Source organism: Loxodonta africana, chromosome 8, assembly GCF_030014295.1.
Source record: "Loxodonta africana isolate mLoxAfr1 chromosome 8, mLoxAfr1.hap2, whole genome shotgun sequence".
Taxonomy (NCBI): domain Eukaryota; kingdom Metazoa; phylum Chordata; class Mammalia; order Proboscidea; family Elephantidae; genus Loxodonta; species Loxodonta africana.
Genome location: NC_087349.1, coordinates 35,342,214 through 35,362,058, shown reverse-complemented (window position 1 = coordinate 35,362,058; position 19,845 = coordinate 35,342,214). Strand labels below are relative to the sequence as shown.

The following is a 19,845-nucleotide window of genomic DNA, read 5'->3' as shown; positions in this document are numbered from 1 at the left end:
TGGCCCTTTCTGTCTCTTGGGCTCGTAATCACCTTGTGTCCTTGGTGTTCTTCATTCTCCTTTGATCTAAGTGGGTTGAGATCAATTGATGCATCTTAGATGGCTGCTTGCTAGCATTTAAGACCCCAGACGCCACTCTTCAAAGTGCGATGCAGAATTTTTCTTAATAGATTTTATTATGCTAGTTGACTTAAATGTCCCCTGAAACCATGGTCCCCAGACCCCTGCCCCTGTTACGCTGGCCTTCGAAGCATTCAGTTAATTTAGGAAACTTCTTTGCTTTTGGTTTAGCCCAACGGTGCTGACCTCGCCTGTATTGTGTGCTGTCTTGCCCTTCACCTAAAATAGTTCTTATCTACTATCTAATTAGTAAATACCCCTCTCCCACCCCCCTCTCGTAACCACAAAAGAATGTTTTCTTCCTGTTTAAACTGTTTCTAAAGTTCTTCTACTAGTGGTCTTATACAATATTTGTCCTTTTGCAACTGTCTAATTTCACTCAGCATAATGCCTTCCAGGTTCCTCCATGTTATGAAATGTTTCACAGATTCCTCGCTGTTCTTTATCGATGCGTAGTATTCCATTTTGTGAATATACCATAATTTGTTTATCCATTCATCCGTTGATGGGCACCTTGGTTGCTTCCATCTTTTGCTGTTGTAAACAGAGCTGCAATAAACACAGGTGTGCATATATCTGTTCGTGTAAAGGCTCTTATTTCTCTAGGATATATTCCAAGGAGTGGGATTGCTGGATTGTATGGTAGTTCTATTTCTAGCTTTTTAAGGAAGCCCCAAATCGATTTCCAAAGTGGTTGTACCATTTGACATTCCCACCAGCAGTGTAGAAGTGTTCCAATCTCTCCACAGCCTCTCCAACATTGATTATTTTGTGTTTTTTGGAATAATGCCAGCCTTGTTGGAGTGAGATGAAATCTCATTGTAGTTTTGATCTGCATTTCTCTAATGGCTAATGATCGTGAACATTTCCTCATGGATCTGTTAGCTACCCGAATGTCTTCTTTAGCGGTGTCTATTCATATCTTTTGCCCATTTTTTAATTGGGTTATTTGTCTTTTTGCAGTTGTGTTTTTGCAGTATCATGTAGATTTTAGAGATCAGGCGCCGATCAGAAATGTCGTAGCTAAAAACTTTTTCCCAGTCTGTAGGTAGTCTTTTTAGTCTTTTGGTGAAGTCTTTGGATGAGCATAAGTGTTTGATTTTTAGGAGTTCCCAGTTATCTAGTTTTTCTTCTACATTCTTTATTATGTTTTGTATACTATTTATGCTGTGTATTGGGGCTCCTAATGTTGTCCCTATTTTTTCTTCCATGATCTTTATCGTTTTAGATTTTATATTTAGGTCTTTGATCCATTGTGAGTTAGTTTTTGTGCATGGAGTAAGGTATAGGTCTTGTTTTATTTTTTTGCAGATGGATATCCAGTTATGCCAGCACCATTTGTTAAAAAGACTGTCTTTTCCCCATTTAACTGTTTTGGGGCCTTTGTCAAATATCACCTGCTCATATGTGGATGGATTTATGTCTGGATTCTCAATTCTGTTTCATTGGTCCATGTATCTGTTGTTGTACCAGTACCAGGCTGTTTTGACTACTGTGGCAGTATAATAGGTTCTAAAATCAGGTAAAGTAAGGCCTCCCACTTTGTTCTTCATTTTCAGTAATGCCATATTTATCCAGGGCCTCTTTCCCTTTCATGTGAAATTGGTGATTTGTTTCTCCATCTCATTAAAGAATGTCCTTGGGATTTGGATCGGAATTGCATTAAATGTACAGATTGCTTTTGGTAGAATCCCATTGCCGTCGAGTCAATTCTGACTCATAGTAGAATAGACATTTTTATAATGTTAAGTCTTTCTATCCATGAGCAAGGTATGTTCTTCCACTTACATAAATCTCTTTTGGTTTTTTGCAGAAGTGTGCTGTAGTTTTCTTTGTATAAGTCTTTTACATCTGTAGTAAGATTGATTTCTAAGTATTTTATCTTCTTGGGGGCTACTATAAATGGCATTGATTTGGTGATTTCCTCTTTAATGTTCTTTTTGTTGGTGTAGAGGAATCCAACTGATTTTTGTATGTTTATCTTGTATCCCGATACTCTGCTGAACTCTTCTATTAGTTTCAGTAGTTTTCTGGAGGATTCCTTAGGGTTTTCTGTTTATAAGATCATGTGATCTGCAAATAGAGATACTTTGACTTCTTCCTTGCCAATCTGGATGCCCTTTATTTCTTTATCTAGCCTAATTGCTCTGGCTAGGACTTCCACCACAATGTTGAATAAGAGTGGTGATAAAGGGCATCCATGTCTGGTTCCTGATCGCAATGGGAATGTTTTCAGGCTCTCTCCATTTAGGGTGATGTTGGCTGTTGGCTTTGTATAAATGCCCTTTATTATGTTGAGGAATTTTCCTTCTATTCCTATTTTGCTGAGAGTTTTTATCATGACTGAGTGTTGAACTTCGTCAAAAGCCTTTTCTGCACCAATTTGATATAATCATGTGATTCTTGTCTTTTGTTTTATTTATGTGGTGGATTACATTAATTATTTTTCTAATGTTGAACCAACCCTGCATACCTGGTATGAATCCCACTTGGTCATGGTGAATTATTTTTTTGATATGTCGTTGAATTCTATTGGCAAGAATTTTGTTGAGAATTTTTGCAGCTACGTTCAACATGAGGGATATAGGTCTATAATTTTCTTTTCTTGTGGTGTCTTTACCTGGTTTTGTTATCAGGGATATGGTGGCTTCATGGAATGAGTTTGCCAGTATTCCATCCTTTTCTATGCTCTGAAATACCTTTAGTTGTAGTGGTGTTAACTCTTCTCTGAAAGTTTGGTAGAACTCTGTGGTGAAGCCATCTGGACCAGGGCTTTTTTTTGTTGGGAGTTTCTTGATTACCTTTTCAATCTCTTGTTATGGGTCTATTTAGTTGTTCTACCCCTGTTTGTGTTAGTTTAGGTAAGTAGTGTGTTCCTAGGAATTCATCCGTTTCTTCAAGGTTTTCAAATTTGTTTGAGTGCAGCTTTTCTTAGTAAACTGATACGATTCTTTTAATTTCGGTTGAGTCTGTTGTAATATCGCCCCTCTCATCTCCTATTCAGGTTATTTGCTTCCTCTCCTGTTTTTCTTTTGTCAGTTTGGCCAGTGGTTTATCAATTTTATTCAGTTTTTTAAAAAAACAGCTTTTGGTCCTCTTAATTCTTTCAATTGCTTTTCTGTTTTCTATTTCATGTAATTCAGGTCTAATTTTTATTATTTGTTGTCTTTTGGTGCCTGTGAGTTTCTTTTATTGCTCTCTTTCTATTTGTTCAAGTTATAGGGATAATTCTTTTATTTTGGCCCTTTCTTCTTTTTGGATGTATGCATTTATTGATATAAATTGGCCTCTGAGCACCAGTTTTGCTGTGTCCCAAAGGCTCTGATAGGAAGTGTTTTCATTCTTGTTGGATTCTCTGAATTTCTTTATTCCATCCTTAATGTTTTCTATAATCCAGTCTTTTTTGAGCAGGATATTGTTTAGTTTCCAAGTGTTTGATTTCTTTTCCCTGCTTTTCCTGTTACTGATTTCCACTTTTATGGCCTTATGGTCAGAGAAGATGCTTTGTAATATTTCACGGTTTTGGATTCTGCTAAGGCTTGTTTTATGACCTAATACGTGGTCTGTTCTAGAGAATGTTCCACGTGTACTAGAAAAGAAAGTATAGTTGGTTGCTGTTGGGTGGAGTGGTCTGTATATTTCTACGAGGTCACGTTGATTGTGGCATTTAGATCTTCCGTGTGTTTATTGAGCTTCCTTCTGCATGTCCTGTCCATCACCGAAAGTGGTGTGTTAAAGTCTCCTACTATTATTGTGGAGCCGTCTAGCTCACTTTTCAATGCTGATTGAGTTTGTTGTATGTATCTTGCAGTCCTGTCATTGGGTGCATAAATATTTAAAATGGTTATATCTTCTTGGTGTATTGTCCCTTTAATCATTAGTGTCCTTCCTTATCCTTTCTGATGGATTTAACTTTCCAGTCTATTTTCTCAGAAAGGAATATTGCCACTCCTGCTCTTTTTTGATTGTTGTTTGCTTGATATATATTTTTTCCATCCTTTGAGTTTTAGTTTGTTTGTGTCTCTAAGTCTAAGGTGTGTCTCTTGTAGGCAGCATATAGGCGGATCTTGTTTTTTAATCCATTCTGCCACTCTCTGTCTCTTTATTGGTGTATTTAGTTCATTGACATTCAGGGTAATTATGGATAGGTATGAATTTAATGCCATCATTTTGATGTCTTCTTTTGTGTGTTGACAGTTTTTTTTCCCCACTTGATTTTATGTACTGAGTAGATTTTCTTTATATATTGTTTTTTCCTCATAGTTGTCATTGATTTTGTTTCTGTTGAGTCTGCATTTTTCCCTTGTATTTTACTTTGATGAGTAGGATAGTTTGTCTCCTTTGTGGTTACCTTATTATTTACCCCTATTTTCTAAATTTGAAACTAACTTTTATTTCTTTGTATCGCCGTATCTTCCTCTCTATATGGAAGGTGTATGATTACATTTCTTAGTCTCTCTTTATTATTTTAATGTCATCTTCTGTTATATAATAACATCGCCGTTACTCTGTGTTGGGATTTTTTTTAATCTTGCTTTTTTTTTTTTTGCATTTCCCTGTCTGGGTTGACTACTGGTTGCTCTGCCGAGTGTCCTAGTCTTGGGTTGATACCTGATATTATTGATTTTCTAACCAAAGAACTCCCTTTAGTATTTCTTGTAGTTTTGGTTTGGTTTTTACGAATTCCCTCAACTTGTGTTTATCTGGAAATGTCTTAATTTCACCTTCATATTTAAGAGACAGTTTTGATGGATATATGATTCTTGGCAGGCAGTTTTTTTCCTTCAATTTTTTAAATATGTCATCCTATTGCCTTCTTGCCTGCATGGTTTCTGCTGAGTAGTCCGAGCTTGTTCTTACTGGCTCTCTTTCATAGGTGACTTTTCTTTTATCCCTTGCTGCTCTTATAGTTGTCTCTTTATCCTTGGTTTTGGGAAGCTTGATTATAATATGTCTTGGTGACTTTCTTTTAAGATCTACCTTATGTGGAGTTCAATGAGCATCTTGGATAGATATCTTCTCATCTTTCACAATATCAGGGAAGTTTTCTGCCAACAAATCTTCAACAATTTTCTCTGTATTTTCTGTTATCCCTCCGTGTTCTGGCACTACAATCACTCGTAGGTTATTTCTCTTGATTGAGTCCCACATGATTCTTAAGGTTTCTTCATTGTTTTGAATTCTTTTATCTGATTTTTCTTCAAATATATTAGTGCCAAGTAATTTATCTTTGAGTTCAGAAATTCTAGCTTCTACTTGCTCAGTTCTGCTCCTTTGACTTTCTACTGAGGTATCTAATTCTGTAATTTTATTGTTAATCTTCTGAATTTCTGATTGCTGTCTGTCTGTGGATTTTTCCAGCTTATTAAAATTTTCATTATGTTCCTGAATAATCTTTCTAATTTTTTCAGTTGCTTTATCTGTGTGTTCCTTGGCTTGTTCTGCTTATTTCCTCATTTTCTTCCTGACGTCTTGAAGGGTCCTGTATATTAAACTTTTGTATTCTGCATCTGGTAATTCCAGGAATGCACTTTCTTCTAAAAGATCCCTGGATTCTTTGTGTTGAGAGCCTGTTGAGGTGATCATGGCCTGTTCCTTTATGTGACTTATTATTGACTGTTGTCTCCGAGCCATTTGTAGGTTATTGTATTAGTTTATGCTTGCTTACTGTGTCATAGCTGCTTGCTTTGTTTTGTTTTAGTATACCCCTATGGGTTGCTTGAGTGAGCTAGCTTGATTATTTTCGCCTTTGGAGCTCTGGCATCCTGTCCCCAGCTGGCTAGAGCTGTTATCAGATATATCAGTCTAGGAGTCCATTCAGTTTTCTTGTATGAATTCAGCTCAAGTTTCCAGGTAGCTGATATCAAGTGTGTGGTACAGGCTCTGTGTTACCGTCTTAGAGGGGCAGGGGTGATTGGTGTATATACCGGTATCTGATTGCAGCTGGGGTTCACTCTCTGAACAAGGCAGGGGCTGAGAACTGACCCCCAAGTGTCTCTGAGGAAAATGCGTCTCTATTCCCTAGAGCATGCTTGTGGGTGGGCTCTGGAGAGGGACCCTGGGCACCCAAAGTTTTTGCTGTAAGGACTGGGAGGTACCAGCTATCACCCCTGTCGCGGGTAGGTGAGGACCTTGTTTAATAGGCAATGCAATGTCAAACGTCAAACATCCCCCTCTCTACCGCACAGCTGAAATGGTTGGAGTTTGCCAACAAGGGCCTATCCTCCTGAAATAGGCCCATATAGGCCCATGTAGAAGGGAAAGGTGCTCAAGGTCCATGGACAGTTTATGCCTGGACAGGAGCCGCTTCTGTCCTGAGCCCCCACCCCGGTTAATGGTGCTAGCAAATTGTCTTTTCTCCCAAGTTGCAATTTTTTTCCTTCCACAAGGCCAGGAGGGTGGCTCTAGGTGCTCACCAGGGTCTATCTCAGGCCCAGAGATTCAACAGCTGAAGCTGGCTTGGGGGGGGGTAAAATATATGCAAGTACTTACCCTTTTTTTTATGAGAAGAATGGGAGAAATGGAAAGTGAATGCAGGAAATACATAGGCAGTTTTCACAGGGGATCCAGCTACTTCAGCGTATATGAAATGTGTGGAAATTTCCTTTCTGTCTTCTAAAGCCACACACAGACTTTCATGTAACTTGCTCTCCTTACTTACTTTGGAGTTGAAGATGCTGTGAATATCTAAATACTCAAGCAAATATTTTATTATCTAACATTAAAACCAAAAATAATGAAACCCATTGCCACTGGGTCGATTCTGGCTCATAGGGACCATATAGAATAGAGTAGAACTGTTGCATTGGGGTTACAGGGAGTGGCTGGTGGATTGGAACTACCGGACTCCAATATCTAATATTATGTGAAAGAAATAGACAGTAATATGTAATCCTATGAGTAATTTAGTTTCTTCACTGTTTTTGTCAAAGTATTTAGTTTCACAAATAAAAATGCATATTAATTATAGCACAGAAGATCCAATGTGAGCTTTGTAACTAAAAGATTATCTGATTTCCTGACTATAAGGAGACATATGTATATATGTGTGTATATAAGTGTATAAGATGTATACATTTGTAAATCTTTAAGTGTATAAGATTTATTCAATTAGAAAGAACACAGGAAATCATTTTTTTAAAGTTCGAAAGTTTATTTTTCTTTGTGAAGGCATTTTTTTTTCTGAAAAATATTGGGGCAAAACTGTGCCAAAGATTTTATTTCAGAAGTAATTGTAAGAATGAGTCAAGAACACAAGTAAAAGTTATTCACAGATGGAATATAAAAGTAATTGCCTTCCGACATTAGGAGACAATGTAAAGATGGTTTGAAGACTCATTGAACATTTCTACACAGGTACGGTGATGGGGTGGATTTGAAATAGTAGACAAGGATGCTTCCACTCATAAAATGATAGAGTATCTTTCTTAGTACAAGCTAAGTGAAGAGATTACAAAGTATGTTCAGCAGGTTTTTTTTAGTCAGACTATAAATTACTCCTTTAAATGAGAATTTATTTAATTAGCTTATTTAGCAAATATTTATTGGGCTGTGCCCTTGTGCTAGGGATAGAGTAGTAAATAAAACAAAAATCCTAACTTGAACTTACTCTACATAAGAAGGTACTTTTCCAATGAGACTTCCTTTTTTTCAAAGCACACCTAGACTTGTCTTTAGGTATAGTCTTTCAATTAGTATGAAAAGCCAGGGAAATGTAAGAAAAATGTCGTTGTCATTAGTTGCTGTTGAATTGATTCCAACTCATGGTGACAGCATGTGTGCAGAATAAAATTGTTCTATAGAGTTTTCAAGTATATGATCTTTCAGAAGCAGATCCCCAGGCCTGTCTTGTCAGGAGCCTGTGGGTGTGTTCAAACTGCCAACCTTTTGGCTGGTAGTGGAGTACTTAACCATGTGTGCCACTCAGGGATCCTAGTAAAAGAAATGATATTTATTAATTTATGGGACACTTTACAGGGCCTCATTTATGTTATCTGTTCTTTACTACTATATCTTTTATGAAATTTGGGTTGGTAAGGTGGAGGATCAGTGAAAAAGAGGAAGGCCCTCAATGGTATGGATTGATACAGTGGCTGCAACAATGGGCTGAAACATAAAAATGGTTGTGAAGATGGCCCAGGACTGGGCAGTGTTTCCTTCTGTTGTACAAAGAGTGGCCGTGAGTTGGAACGGACTCAATGGCACCTAACAACAATAACAACAACAATATGGTTGGGTTATTGGGTTCATTTTATGGATAAGGAAACTAATGTGCAAAGAAACCCTAAATCATTCATTCATTTTATTTAAGACATATTTATTGAACACTTAACAGCGTCGTCCTAAGCACATTTCTCAGCACTGGGATTCAGGTCACTCAGCTAATGAGCATCAAAGCCAGGATTCGATTTCTTGTTTTACTCCTAAGTCTCCTGCTTTTTGAAAGTTGCCTTTTAGAACCCTTGCTGGGTAAATTGTATTTAGAATTAGCTCATTTTGTAAAGGTAGACTGAGGTACTAAATATTTGAGAGGAAAAATATGATGATATGTTAACTACTCGTTCACTAAGACTTCCCCAGCCTAGTATTACGATGATGATGTTAGAATATATCATATCAGGTACAATTGCCTTTCCAGAACTCTAACATATCATGCTTGGCTCTCCCCAAATGTCTTTATCTGAAAAGGCAAATTTGGAATCTTTGCATTTTAATTAAAGTAGTTTTCTAGATATTGTTTTTTATTCTTCATCACTGTGTCTTATAAAACAATCTCATGGTTGATTTGTTTCACAACTCAGGATGAGATAAAAGGTAATTTCTTCTGATAAGTTTATAGCCTTCAATGCACAGACAGTGAGAATTATGAACTCTACTGTCTTTTCTTCTAGGCTGTAGCTAAGAAGTTAAATCATGTACTCTAGAGCTACAACTTTAGTCAAACAGGATCTTAGACACAGGTTTTCCCCTTTCTTCTGTACCACTACTTACCCATTGCTGTCAAGTCACTTCTAAGTCATAGCGACCCTATAGTACAGAGTGGAACGGCCCTGTAGGGTTTCCAAGGTGTGACTGGTGCATTGGAATTGCTCACCTTTTAGTTCACAGCCATGGCCCTTAACCACCGTACCACCAGGGCTCCATCCTTTCTGTATATAATGTAAAATAGTTCATTTTCTCATACCTATTTTACCTGATTGTAATCCAGAGGTTTGCAAATCTATATTTATAGTCTAGAAGTTTTTCTCACTCTCTACCTGAGTGTCTCATTATCTGCCCTCAATGTCTCATTATCTGCCCTCCATGTCTCACAGATCTTGATAGCTAACACACATGGAAAATGGTAAAAATGCTGCAATGAACATGGGTGTGCATATGTCTATTTATGTCACTGCTCTTATTTCTCTAGGATATATTCCTAGGAGTGGGATTGCAGGATCGTATGGTATTTCTATTTCTAGCTTTTTGATGAAGAGCCATACCGTTTTCCAAGGTGGTTGTACCATTTTACAATCTCACTAGCAGTGTGTAAGTTCCAGTCTCCCCACAGCCTCCCCAGCATTTGTTGTTTTCTGCTTTTTTGATAAATGCTATTTTTGCAGGGGTGAGGTGATATCTTATTGTAGTTTTGATTTGCATCTCTCTAATGGCTGATGATTGTGCGTATCTCTTCATGTGTTTGTTAGCCACCTCTCTTAGGCTGAGTTCTCAGGAGCAACACCAGTGAATCATGTATATATATTTATATATAGAGAGAAAGAGACAGAGAGAGCAAGAGAAAGAGAGAGAGAAGCTGAACCCTATGAGAATTTCTAGGCAATTGTAAGGACTTTGACTTTTAAGCCAATAAAATGAAAGCTATTGTGGGAATTTGAGCCCAGTGGTTTTAAAACATGATCTCATTTCTGTTTTAACATAATCACTGTGGGCTATGTGGACAATAGACAAGGGACAAGGGCTAAAGTAGAAAGACTACTTAGGAATCTGTTGCAAAAATCCAGATTAGTGGTGACGGTGACTTGGACCTGGATGCTAGTGGTGGAGGTGAGAAGTCTGGATATATTTTCAAGGTAGAAAACAATAGGATTTGATTCAGGGTTATGTGTCCTAATTACTACACTATACAGTATTGGTGAGTATTTTGTGATGGAATAATGTTCTATACAAAACGGGAGCAGGTGGTCAGAGGTTGACCGATTATGTCAATTATCTGGTGACATGGAAAGGCAATATAGAACCACCTCTCCTAAAAGTGAGCATAGTGAGACAGCAGTTGTATGGGCTGGTATGGAGTTCTAGAATAGCCCATATACACCAGAACTATATAAGAGAGTGAAACAATCTCCAAAGAGCAATAAAATAAGGGCATTGTCAATATACGCAGCCTGAAATTAAAAAAAAAAAAAAAAGACACTGTCAGTGGTATTCACTTATGATAACTATTCAATTTGCTGCCATAAAGTTTTAAAACATTGCAAACTTTATAGCAATGCTTATGACAATATTTATTTGACTTATAAATTGATTTTGGCACTGTCTTTTTCTCAGGTTGAACGTGCAGACGTTTTCTGTCTTAAAAAATCAGAAACACTGAGAAGTAGGAAAGAACATGTAGAGAGTTTCATATATGTGAACATAAGTCGTAATGTTTTATAGTGCTTAGACTGTGATGGAACTTAAGGTTCCGTAGGAGGCAGAGAAAAACTGGGTAAGCTGTTAATAGTTAAGCATCTCCATTTCCCATGGGGATGTACCTTCCACTTGTTGAGGAGAATATTATAGTCTTATTTAGTAGAAAATTCATATGTGGTAGAAGGTATGCTAGAGGTCCCAGTGGGGCCTTTCTTGAATTTATCATCTTACAAAGTCAAATACAGATGCATCTTTCATAAAAGGGATAAGCTTATTCTAAAGTAATATCTGAGACTCTTCGATCAACTTATTACATTTTGATAACCATTTCAACTGGTGAATAGTAGAACAGCTGGAAGAATACAAATGAAGTGCAAAAGTTATTGATGAACAGCAACAGAATTCAAAATTCAAACTGGGTTACACAAATAATTTTTCCAAGATATAATAAAGTTTTTTACACTGAAATGAGCTGTTAAAATTCTGCTTTGGGCCAGTTATGTTCAACGAGCTGATACTTTAAAAATGGGTTTGGCTTCTGAGGTAAAAAATATCCTTTAAAGGGATTTCACATAATATCACCTTCAATATAAAGTGATTCCTTGGCGAGAAATGGCATAATAATAATCAAAGAAAGATGTCTGAACCTTAGGCATACCTATTGACTTCTTCTTTGTTCTTTATTTAGAGAGTATACAATGAACAGCTTTTCTGTTTTTTTTTTTTTAATATTTAGTTGCATTTTAGGTGAAAGTATACATAGCAAATTAGGTTTCCATTCAACAGTTTTTATGTAAATTGTTGGTACATTTTCCACAATGTGTCAGCATTCTTTTTATTTCCATTTGATTTGTTCTGTTTCCATTAATCTACCTTCCCTGCATCTCCTTATCTTCTCATCTTTGTTTTAGGGTAAATATTGAGCATTTGGTCTCATATAGTTGATTATTGAAGGGAGCAAAGTATTCATGGGTGGTATTTTTTATTTTGTAAACCAATCTATTATTTGCATGAAAGGTGGCTACCAGGAGTGGCTTCAGTTCCAAGTTCCAAGGGTATCTTAGAGCAATAGTCTCAGGGGTTCCTCTAGTCTCTATTGGTCCAATAAGTCTGGCCTTTTTTTAGGAATTTGAATTTTGTTCTACATTTTTCTCCCTTTTCTACCTGAGACCTTCTATCGTGTTCCGGGTCAGAAGGGTCAGTAGTGGTAGCTGGGAACCATCTAGTTCTTCTGGTCTCAGGCTAGATGAGGCTGTGGTTCATGTGGGCTGTTAGTCCTGTGGATTAATTTCTTCTTTGAATCTTTGATTTCCTTCATTCTCTTTGTTTCAGATGAGTGGAGACCAGTGGTTGTATTTTAGGTGGTCGCTTGCAAGCTTTTAAGACTCCAGTTGCTACTCATCAACCTAGAACATTATCTTTATGAACTATGTTATGCCAGCTGATCAAGTTGTCCCATGAGACTATGGTCCTAAGCCGTCAAACCTAGAAAACCAATCCCACAAGGTGTTTGGTTATGTCTGGAAGTATCTGTAACCATGCCCCCTATGTGGTTTGTTATATATATATGAATATATATGCAGTGCAAACAAACATATGTATATATACATACATATGCCTACAGTTACACCAATACATGCACACTCTTATACTCACATGTGCCTTCCTATACACATATACACATATGTATCTACCTATGTGAACACATATTTTTTTCAGTTGTTACTGCTGTTGCGAAATTCTATGTCACAGCATTTACTGAAAATTGTCTCTTGTGTATTTCTTGGTGTGTTCATTTACCTTGGACAAGTTGTGCAGACTTCACCCATATTCAATATTGCCTTCCCCATCACCAAAAGTAACAAGTGCCTGCTGTCAGGAAGTGATTCCCCTTCCCTTCTACTCCTGTCTATGGTAATCAAAGTATGCTGCTTTCTGTGTGTATACCTATTCCTGACTTTTTATAAAAGTGAGACCATACAATATTTGCCCTTTTGTGATTGACTTATTTCACTCAGCAAAATGTCCTGCAGATTCATCCATGTTATAAGATGTTTAACGAACTCCTCATTATTCTTTATAGTTGCATAGTACACAGCTTTTCTGTTATGTTGTTTCTCAGTCGTGAAACAAACTTCAGATGATGGGAGTAAGTTAAACATGTGTATATGTTGGGAGTGGAAGATTAATAAGGAGGACTTGGGTTGAATTATTAGGACAGAAGCAGTGATAAAAGGTGGAAACCTGATAGTGAGAAAAAAGATAAGACCTATTGTAAAATGATGGGATTTTTAATGACTGGAGCCCCTGGGTGGTGCAGATGGTAAAGAGCTCAACTGCTAACTGAAAGGATGGTGGTTTGAACCCACCCAGAGGTACCTCAGAAGAAAGAGCTGGTGATATGCTTCCAAAAGGTCACAGCAGTGAAAACCCTAGGGAGTATAGTTCTATTCTGCACACATGGGGTCGCAAGGAATCAGCTTGAGGGCAACTGATTTATTTATTTTTCTTTTGCTAATGACTAGCTTTCCTAAAAATAACCTTCAGTTAATAAAGTCCAAATTATCCTTTATAAGAAGTCTGGACATAATATATTTTAGAAAGATTCTTATCTGTGGTAGGTTACAAAAAATGGCCACAAATACTTCCATTCTTGTATACATCTTTTTAAAATGTTACTTTGCAGCTTCTTCCATCAAAAGTCTGTTTCTCCATTCCCTTAAATCTGGGAATATCCTGTGAATTAATTTAACCAATAGAATGTGGCAGAAGTGACCTTGTAGGAGTTCTGAACCTAGACTTCAAGGATCTTAGAACTTCCACTCTTACCCCCTTGAGATGCTTCCCTCAGACTGCCATGTGTAAAAGCCCAAGTTAGCTTGTTAGAGTCCACAAGGGAGAGAACTGAGGTGCCCCAGCTAACAGTCAGCACTGACCACTAGACTTTTGTGTGAGGCCATTTGAAATCATCCAGCCCCTGTAAATCTGACAAATGGCTGTAGCCTTATGAGTAATGACAGGTAAGATCAGCAGAAGAACCATCTAGCTGAGCCCTGAGCACATAACTGACCCACAACAAATCAAATGTTTTAAGCCATTAAGTTTTTTTTGTTTTTTATGCAGTGATGAAACCCAAACCAAACCCATTTTCATTGAGTCAATTCCAGCTCATAGTGACCTTACAGAACGTGGTTAGAACTGCCTCATTGATTTCCAAGGGTGTAATCTTTACGGTTTCCACCAGGTAATGCAATGGGTAATCTTTACAGAGTAGCCCTGGTGGCACAGTGGTTAAGCGCTCGGCTTATAACCAACAAGTCAGTGGTTTGAACTCACCAGCCTCTCCTCGGGAGAAAGATGCAGCAGTCTGCTTCCCATTTACAGCCTTGGAAACCCTATGGGACAATTCTACTTTGTCCTAAAGAGTCGCTATGAGTCGGAATTCAACTCAATGACAGTGAGTTTAGTTTTTTGGGTTGAATCCTTAGGGAAGTAGAGTGTCATACCTTTCATTGGCATAGTGGTTGGGGGTTTTCAACTGCCTACCTTTTGGTTAACAGGTGAGTGCTTAACCACTGTGCCACCAGGGCTCCTTTTATGCAATGATTGGTAACTGAAACACGAAACACCAGTTAAATATTTGCAGGGGAAAAAAAAAAAAACCTCTTTAAGGGGAAAAATTTGTGTTATCTGGAAAACAAACTTTGTAAAACACCATTTTCCTGATAAAATTATGTGAATAGAAATGCTGTACATGTTAGCTCAGAAAATAGTAAATTGCACCAATTGAAAAATATAAACTAGTTCCAAAAGGATTTGCCTACATTATTGGGTGATAGATCCTAGTAGGTTATTGAATGCAAGTTATTTTTGGATGAAATTATCTAAGAAGTTGTAATCTCATGAAATATCCAATCATGATTCTATTGAAAACAAAATTCTATGCTGAATAGACCACTGCACTGACCTAATTTTTTTCTAGCCTAGTATTTTACTATGTTTTTATGATATTATACTAAAACAAATATATGTTTTATTTTTAACATCTTAGGAACAAAATTTGCTATGAACCACTAAGGATTTTATACTGTTCAGTGTTCAGACTTTTAACTGATTAAGCAAACAAAAAACAGCCTTCGAATTTTAGATTTATCCTTCCCAATTTAAAATGAGGCCCTACATCTTTAAAAAAAGAAGCAGGCTTAAAATGGTGACTATCTTAATGGGTCGAGCTGCATGGGTAAGTTTGTATAATGGCGTTTTAAAAGACATTCCCCAGGCAATTAGCTGAACACGTGAAGAAAGAAATTAAAGAGTGGGTGGAAGAAGAGCTGCATATTTTTGACAATAAAACAATAGGAGATGGTTTTCAGTTTGGTACAAGAAACAAGAAGATGAATGTCTGTATCTCTCCCTTTCTTTTTAAATAGCAGGAGATGGTGTATAATCTTTGTGAATTTTTTTAGAGAGTAATGAAGTTTCCTTTTGTTTGATCTGCAATTGTTGTTATATGCTATTAAATAAATTTTGATGCACTTTCAATAAAAAAGACTATTAATGAATTAATGTTTATAAGTCTCTTTGAGCTCATCATATGAAAGGTGTTATATAAGTGTAAAATAATAGTATTGTGGGGGTTTCCATGGCAATGGTAACTTTCCCACCTGACAGGAACTCACTGATAAAGTAAGATAGGTGACTTAAACTTCCTAAGATAAGTTTTTGCAATTTGTAATTTCAAATGGCTCCAGTTGGGTACTTTAATATTGCGTACATATTTTTATTAAAGTATATGTGTTCATGTAGCCTTCTCCACTCTTTTTTTTTTTAATTTTTATTGTGCTTTAAGTGAAAGTTTACAAATCAAGTCAGACTCTCATACAAAAGTTTATAAATGCCTTGCTTTATATTCCTAATTGCTCTCCCCCTAATGAGACAGCACACTTCTTCCCTCCACTCTCTCTGTTCATGTCCATTCGGCCAGCTTCTGACCCTCTCATCTCCCCTTCAGACAGGAGATGCCAACATAGTCTCATGTGTTTACTTGATCCAAGAAGTTCATTCTTCACCAGTATCATTTTCTATCCCATGGTCCAGTCCAATCCCTGTCTGAAGAGTTAGCTTTAGGAATGGTTCCAGTCTTGGGCTAACAGAAGGTCTGGGGACCATGGCCTCTGGGGTCATTCTGCTTTCAGTCAGATCATTGTCTGGTCTTTTTATGAGAATCTGGGGTCTGCATCCCACTGCTGTCCTGCTCCCTCAGGGGTTCTCTGTTGTGTTCCCTGTCCGGACAGTCATCAGTTGTAGCCGGGCACCATCTAGTTCTTCTGGTCTCAGGCTGATGTAGTCTCTGGTTTATGTGGCCCTTTCTGTCTCTTGTAGCCTTCTCCACTCTTATCCCTGGGATATTTCATGGTATTCTGAGTATCTGAGGAAAAGGCAATGGTTCATCTTTAAACTACCAAGATGGTATTACTTTCAACAATTATTCTTCCTCCTTCTTCCTCTATCTTTGGAGCCAGAAAAGCCTAGTTTAAATCTTATCTCTGCCGCAGTGTGATCTAAAGCAAGTTGTTTACCTCTCGGAATCTGTTTTGTCATCTGTAAAATGAAAATGTAATAGAGACACTCTCAAAAAATCATTGTGAAGACCGAATAGAATAATATAGGTGAAGGGCTTTGTACAGTGTCTGCTGCGTAGTAAGTACTCAATGGACAATACCAGTTGCTGTCCAGTCAATTCTGACTCATGGCGACCCCATGTGTGTCAGAGTAGAAATGTGTTTCATGAATCTTTCAATGATTGATTTTTTGGAAGTAGATCTGAGGCACCTCTGGGTGCAGTCAAGCCTCCAGCCTTTTGGTTAGCAGCATGTTAACCATTTGCACCACCCAGGGACTTCACACAATAGATTAAAAAAACAAAAAAAGACCCAAACCTGTTGCTGTCGGGTCAGTTTGACTCAAATCACTCAGTAGATACTAACTACTGTATAATGCATTCTTTTCCACCCAGTAATATCCAGTAGAACTTTTACAATGATGGAAATATCCTACATCTACATCCAATATGGTAGTTACTAACCACATGTGGTTACTGAGCTCTTGAAATCTGGCTAGTGAGACTGAATAACTGAATTTTAAATTTTATTTAATCTTAATAAATTCAAATGGCCACATGTGGCTAGAGGCTATCAATATTGGGCAGTGTAGATCTAGCGTAAACCTTTATTTTTTCCTCCTGATAAATGATCTTACTTCCATTCCAGTTGAAATGCTGGCATTTCAGTCTCTGGCGCACCTTCTCCCCATTGATTGTGCACACTAATAGAAACTAAAGTTCTTCTTAGCTGTTTCCTCCTTTAATTCGTTCTTTTATTTCTACCTCATTTCCACATATTCTCAGGATCTCCTCCCTGCCAACTACCCTAAGACCTTCTTTCTATTCATTCCTCTGCTCATTTTTCTCTCATCAACTAATTCCCTGCGTTCCTAGCCAGGCTTTCTCCCCTCAGGTCTGTTTCTCAGGGGGAAAGGGGAATTTTCTTTTTGGCAAACAAACTTGTCTGTCTATTCTTGTGACCTAATTTCTTCCTAGCATCTCTGAAACCTTGCTGCATTCCATTTTGTCCTCATCACCAATTCCTTTCATTCAATTTCAAACCTAAGCTGTTGCTCACTCCTTTTTTTTTATGATCAAAATCTCAAATGAGCCATCTATTCTTAATACCCAGACTTCCAAACATTCTTTTTTTTTTTTTCTTCTTCTTAGTATCTTACAATCTGGCTCAAATGACTTAATGACTTCCCTTTCTTAATCATCACTTTCCTTGGCTTTAAAATATCTGGCATAATCCCCAACCTTACCTTGAAATTTATTCTTCCTTTTGTCTCCTGTTACTATACCATCCTGCTTCACCTCCTGATTCCTTGTAATTTCTGAGGCTCCTTTAAGATGACTGTTTTCTTCGTTGTTCAGGCACTGTCCTGATAACTTACCCCTTGCCCTGGTGAACTACTTTGTAAGCTTCTAACTGGTCTCTAACCTACCTTCCCATGCTTCCCCCACCCATTTTTGTTTTTCTAAATAAGAACCTTCTAAAGTCAGCTCACAATCGTATGACCCATTTATACAAAAACCTTTAATATTTATGTTTTAAATTCTACGACTTCGCCTTTAATAACACTGGGCATATTCTAGCTCTGTTTAGTGTCCTTGCCCACACCTTTTCCATTTTGTAACCCAGCAATTCTAAATATGGCCTGGTGGATGTAGAGATTCCCCAAGACCCTTTCAAGGCATCTGTAAGGTCAAAATTACTTTCATATTAAACTGAGATTTTATTTGCCTTTTTCACTCATATTCTCTCACAAGTATACAATACAGTTGTCTAGAGGCTATATGATTTTTTGATGATGTCACTGTTCTGATGGCTATTGGAATGTGTGTCTATTCTTACATTTTAAAAATTTCTCAGTTTAATATCCAGTGCAGTAACAATAAAGATCACTGGCATAAACAGAAGCTCTTATTATTTTTAAGAGTGTAAAGGTGACTTGAGAGAAAAACGTTTGAGAACTGCTGCTGTGACTTAATGTGACTAAATTATTTTTTCTTCTCCACAAATATGCTCATGTTTTCCTACCTCCCAAACCACGCCCATTGCTGTTGAGGCAATTCCGGTTCATAACAACCCTGCAGGACAGAGCAGAACTACCCCATAGAGTATCCAAGGAACAGCTGGTGAATTTGAACTGCTGACCTTTCGGTTAGCAGCTGAGCTCTTTACCGCTTTGCCTCCAGCACTCCATTTTCCTACCTGCCCCTGTTTAAATCTTATCCATATTTTAAAGTTTAGTCAGAAGCTAACTTCTTCATCAAGCCTTTCCTGATTTTCGTCTTCACCCACTCCTGCTTCTGTAGTACTTTATTTATATCTTAAAAAAATGATGTTTATGGTATTAACGTATTTGGAAAATTACTAGATTTGTTTAACTCCTTGAATCAGTAACCATATAATTTTTAATTTTTATGTTTCTGCTGAGCTTTATATATTTTAGGTACTCAGTAATTATTTGTTTAATGCATAAATTATTCAAAAGGAAAGGCTTCCTTTCCAAGTTTCTTATTTTTAACAGTGACATTTTCCTTTTGGATCAAGTAAACACTTATAGTAGGAACACTTCTTGGTATTTCATTCCGTCCCTAACTAATGCGATCATATCAGTGCTTTCATTGCTTTCCTAGGCTACCTCCCCTGCTATTACTTCTTTCCTTGCATTCCTGGTATCCCTGCCATGCTCCTTGTCTTCTCCTCGAAATGATAATTCTACATTATCAGAGGAGCCTCCGAAATTGTCTCCCTCTGCTAGTCTCTCCCTGTTTCAGTTGATTTGACATACCACTACCTGACTAATCTTCTTAGAAAGCTTATTTCATTCTATTATGATATCCTTAAGATTATGCAATGACTCCAGTTGTATTTGGGGTCAAAAACCAAATCCTCAGCCTACCAACTTAAGGTCCTATATGAACGTGATTCCACCTTATGTATCCAGATTTTTAACATAAAATTTAAAAACACAGATGCTTTGTAACTTAAGGCCACTGGTTGTCTTTGGATTCAGCTGACATACTCAGTTAGAATCCCAGCCTTATTATTATTACCTGTGTCATTATGGGTGCATTAAAACATTTTGTTAACATAGCAATAAAAAGGATTCAGCATCCCTTATATGGAAACCCTGGGACCAAATGCATTTTAGAACTAAGATTTTTTTTGAATTTTAGAAAGATAGTACTTTTCATGTACATATATCATAACACCCTCCCTGTAGGATCTGAACGGAATTTGATACTCAGATATTTTAATATCTCTGCAGTAAAATTTAAGAACATTTACTCAAAGTGGGGTAAACAACTTATGCAGATATCTTCACATTAGTTCAGGTCAAATTTTATTGCCAAATGAGATACAAGAAAACTTTATCTGAATAACCTTTTTGATTTTGGCATTACAGGTAAAGAATTATGAACCTTAACGATAATCATGTAATATATCTTATATCATAGGATGGCTGGAAGAATTAAAA

At 37.2% G+C, this 19,845-nt stretch overlaps 1 protein-coding gene across 1 annotated transcript in view; it reads left to right on the top strand.

Annotated features, from left to right (window-relative positions):
- Nucleotides 1-19,845, top strand: part of FOXP2 (forkhead box P2) — a 643,684-nt gene that overhangs the window by 172,909 nt on the left and 450,930 nt on the right. The window lies entirely within an intron of this gene.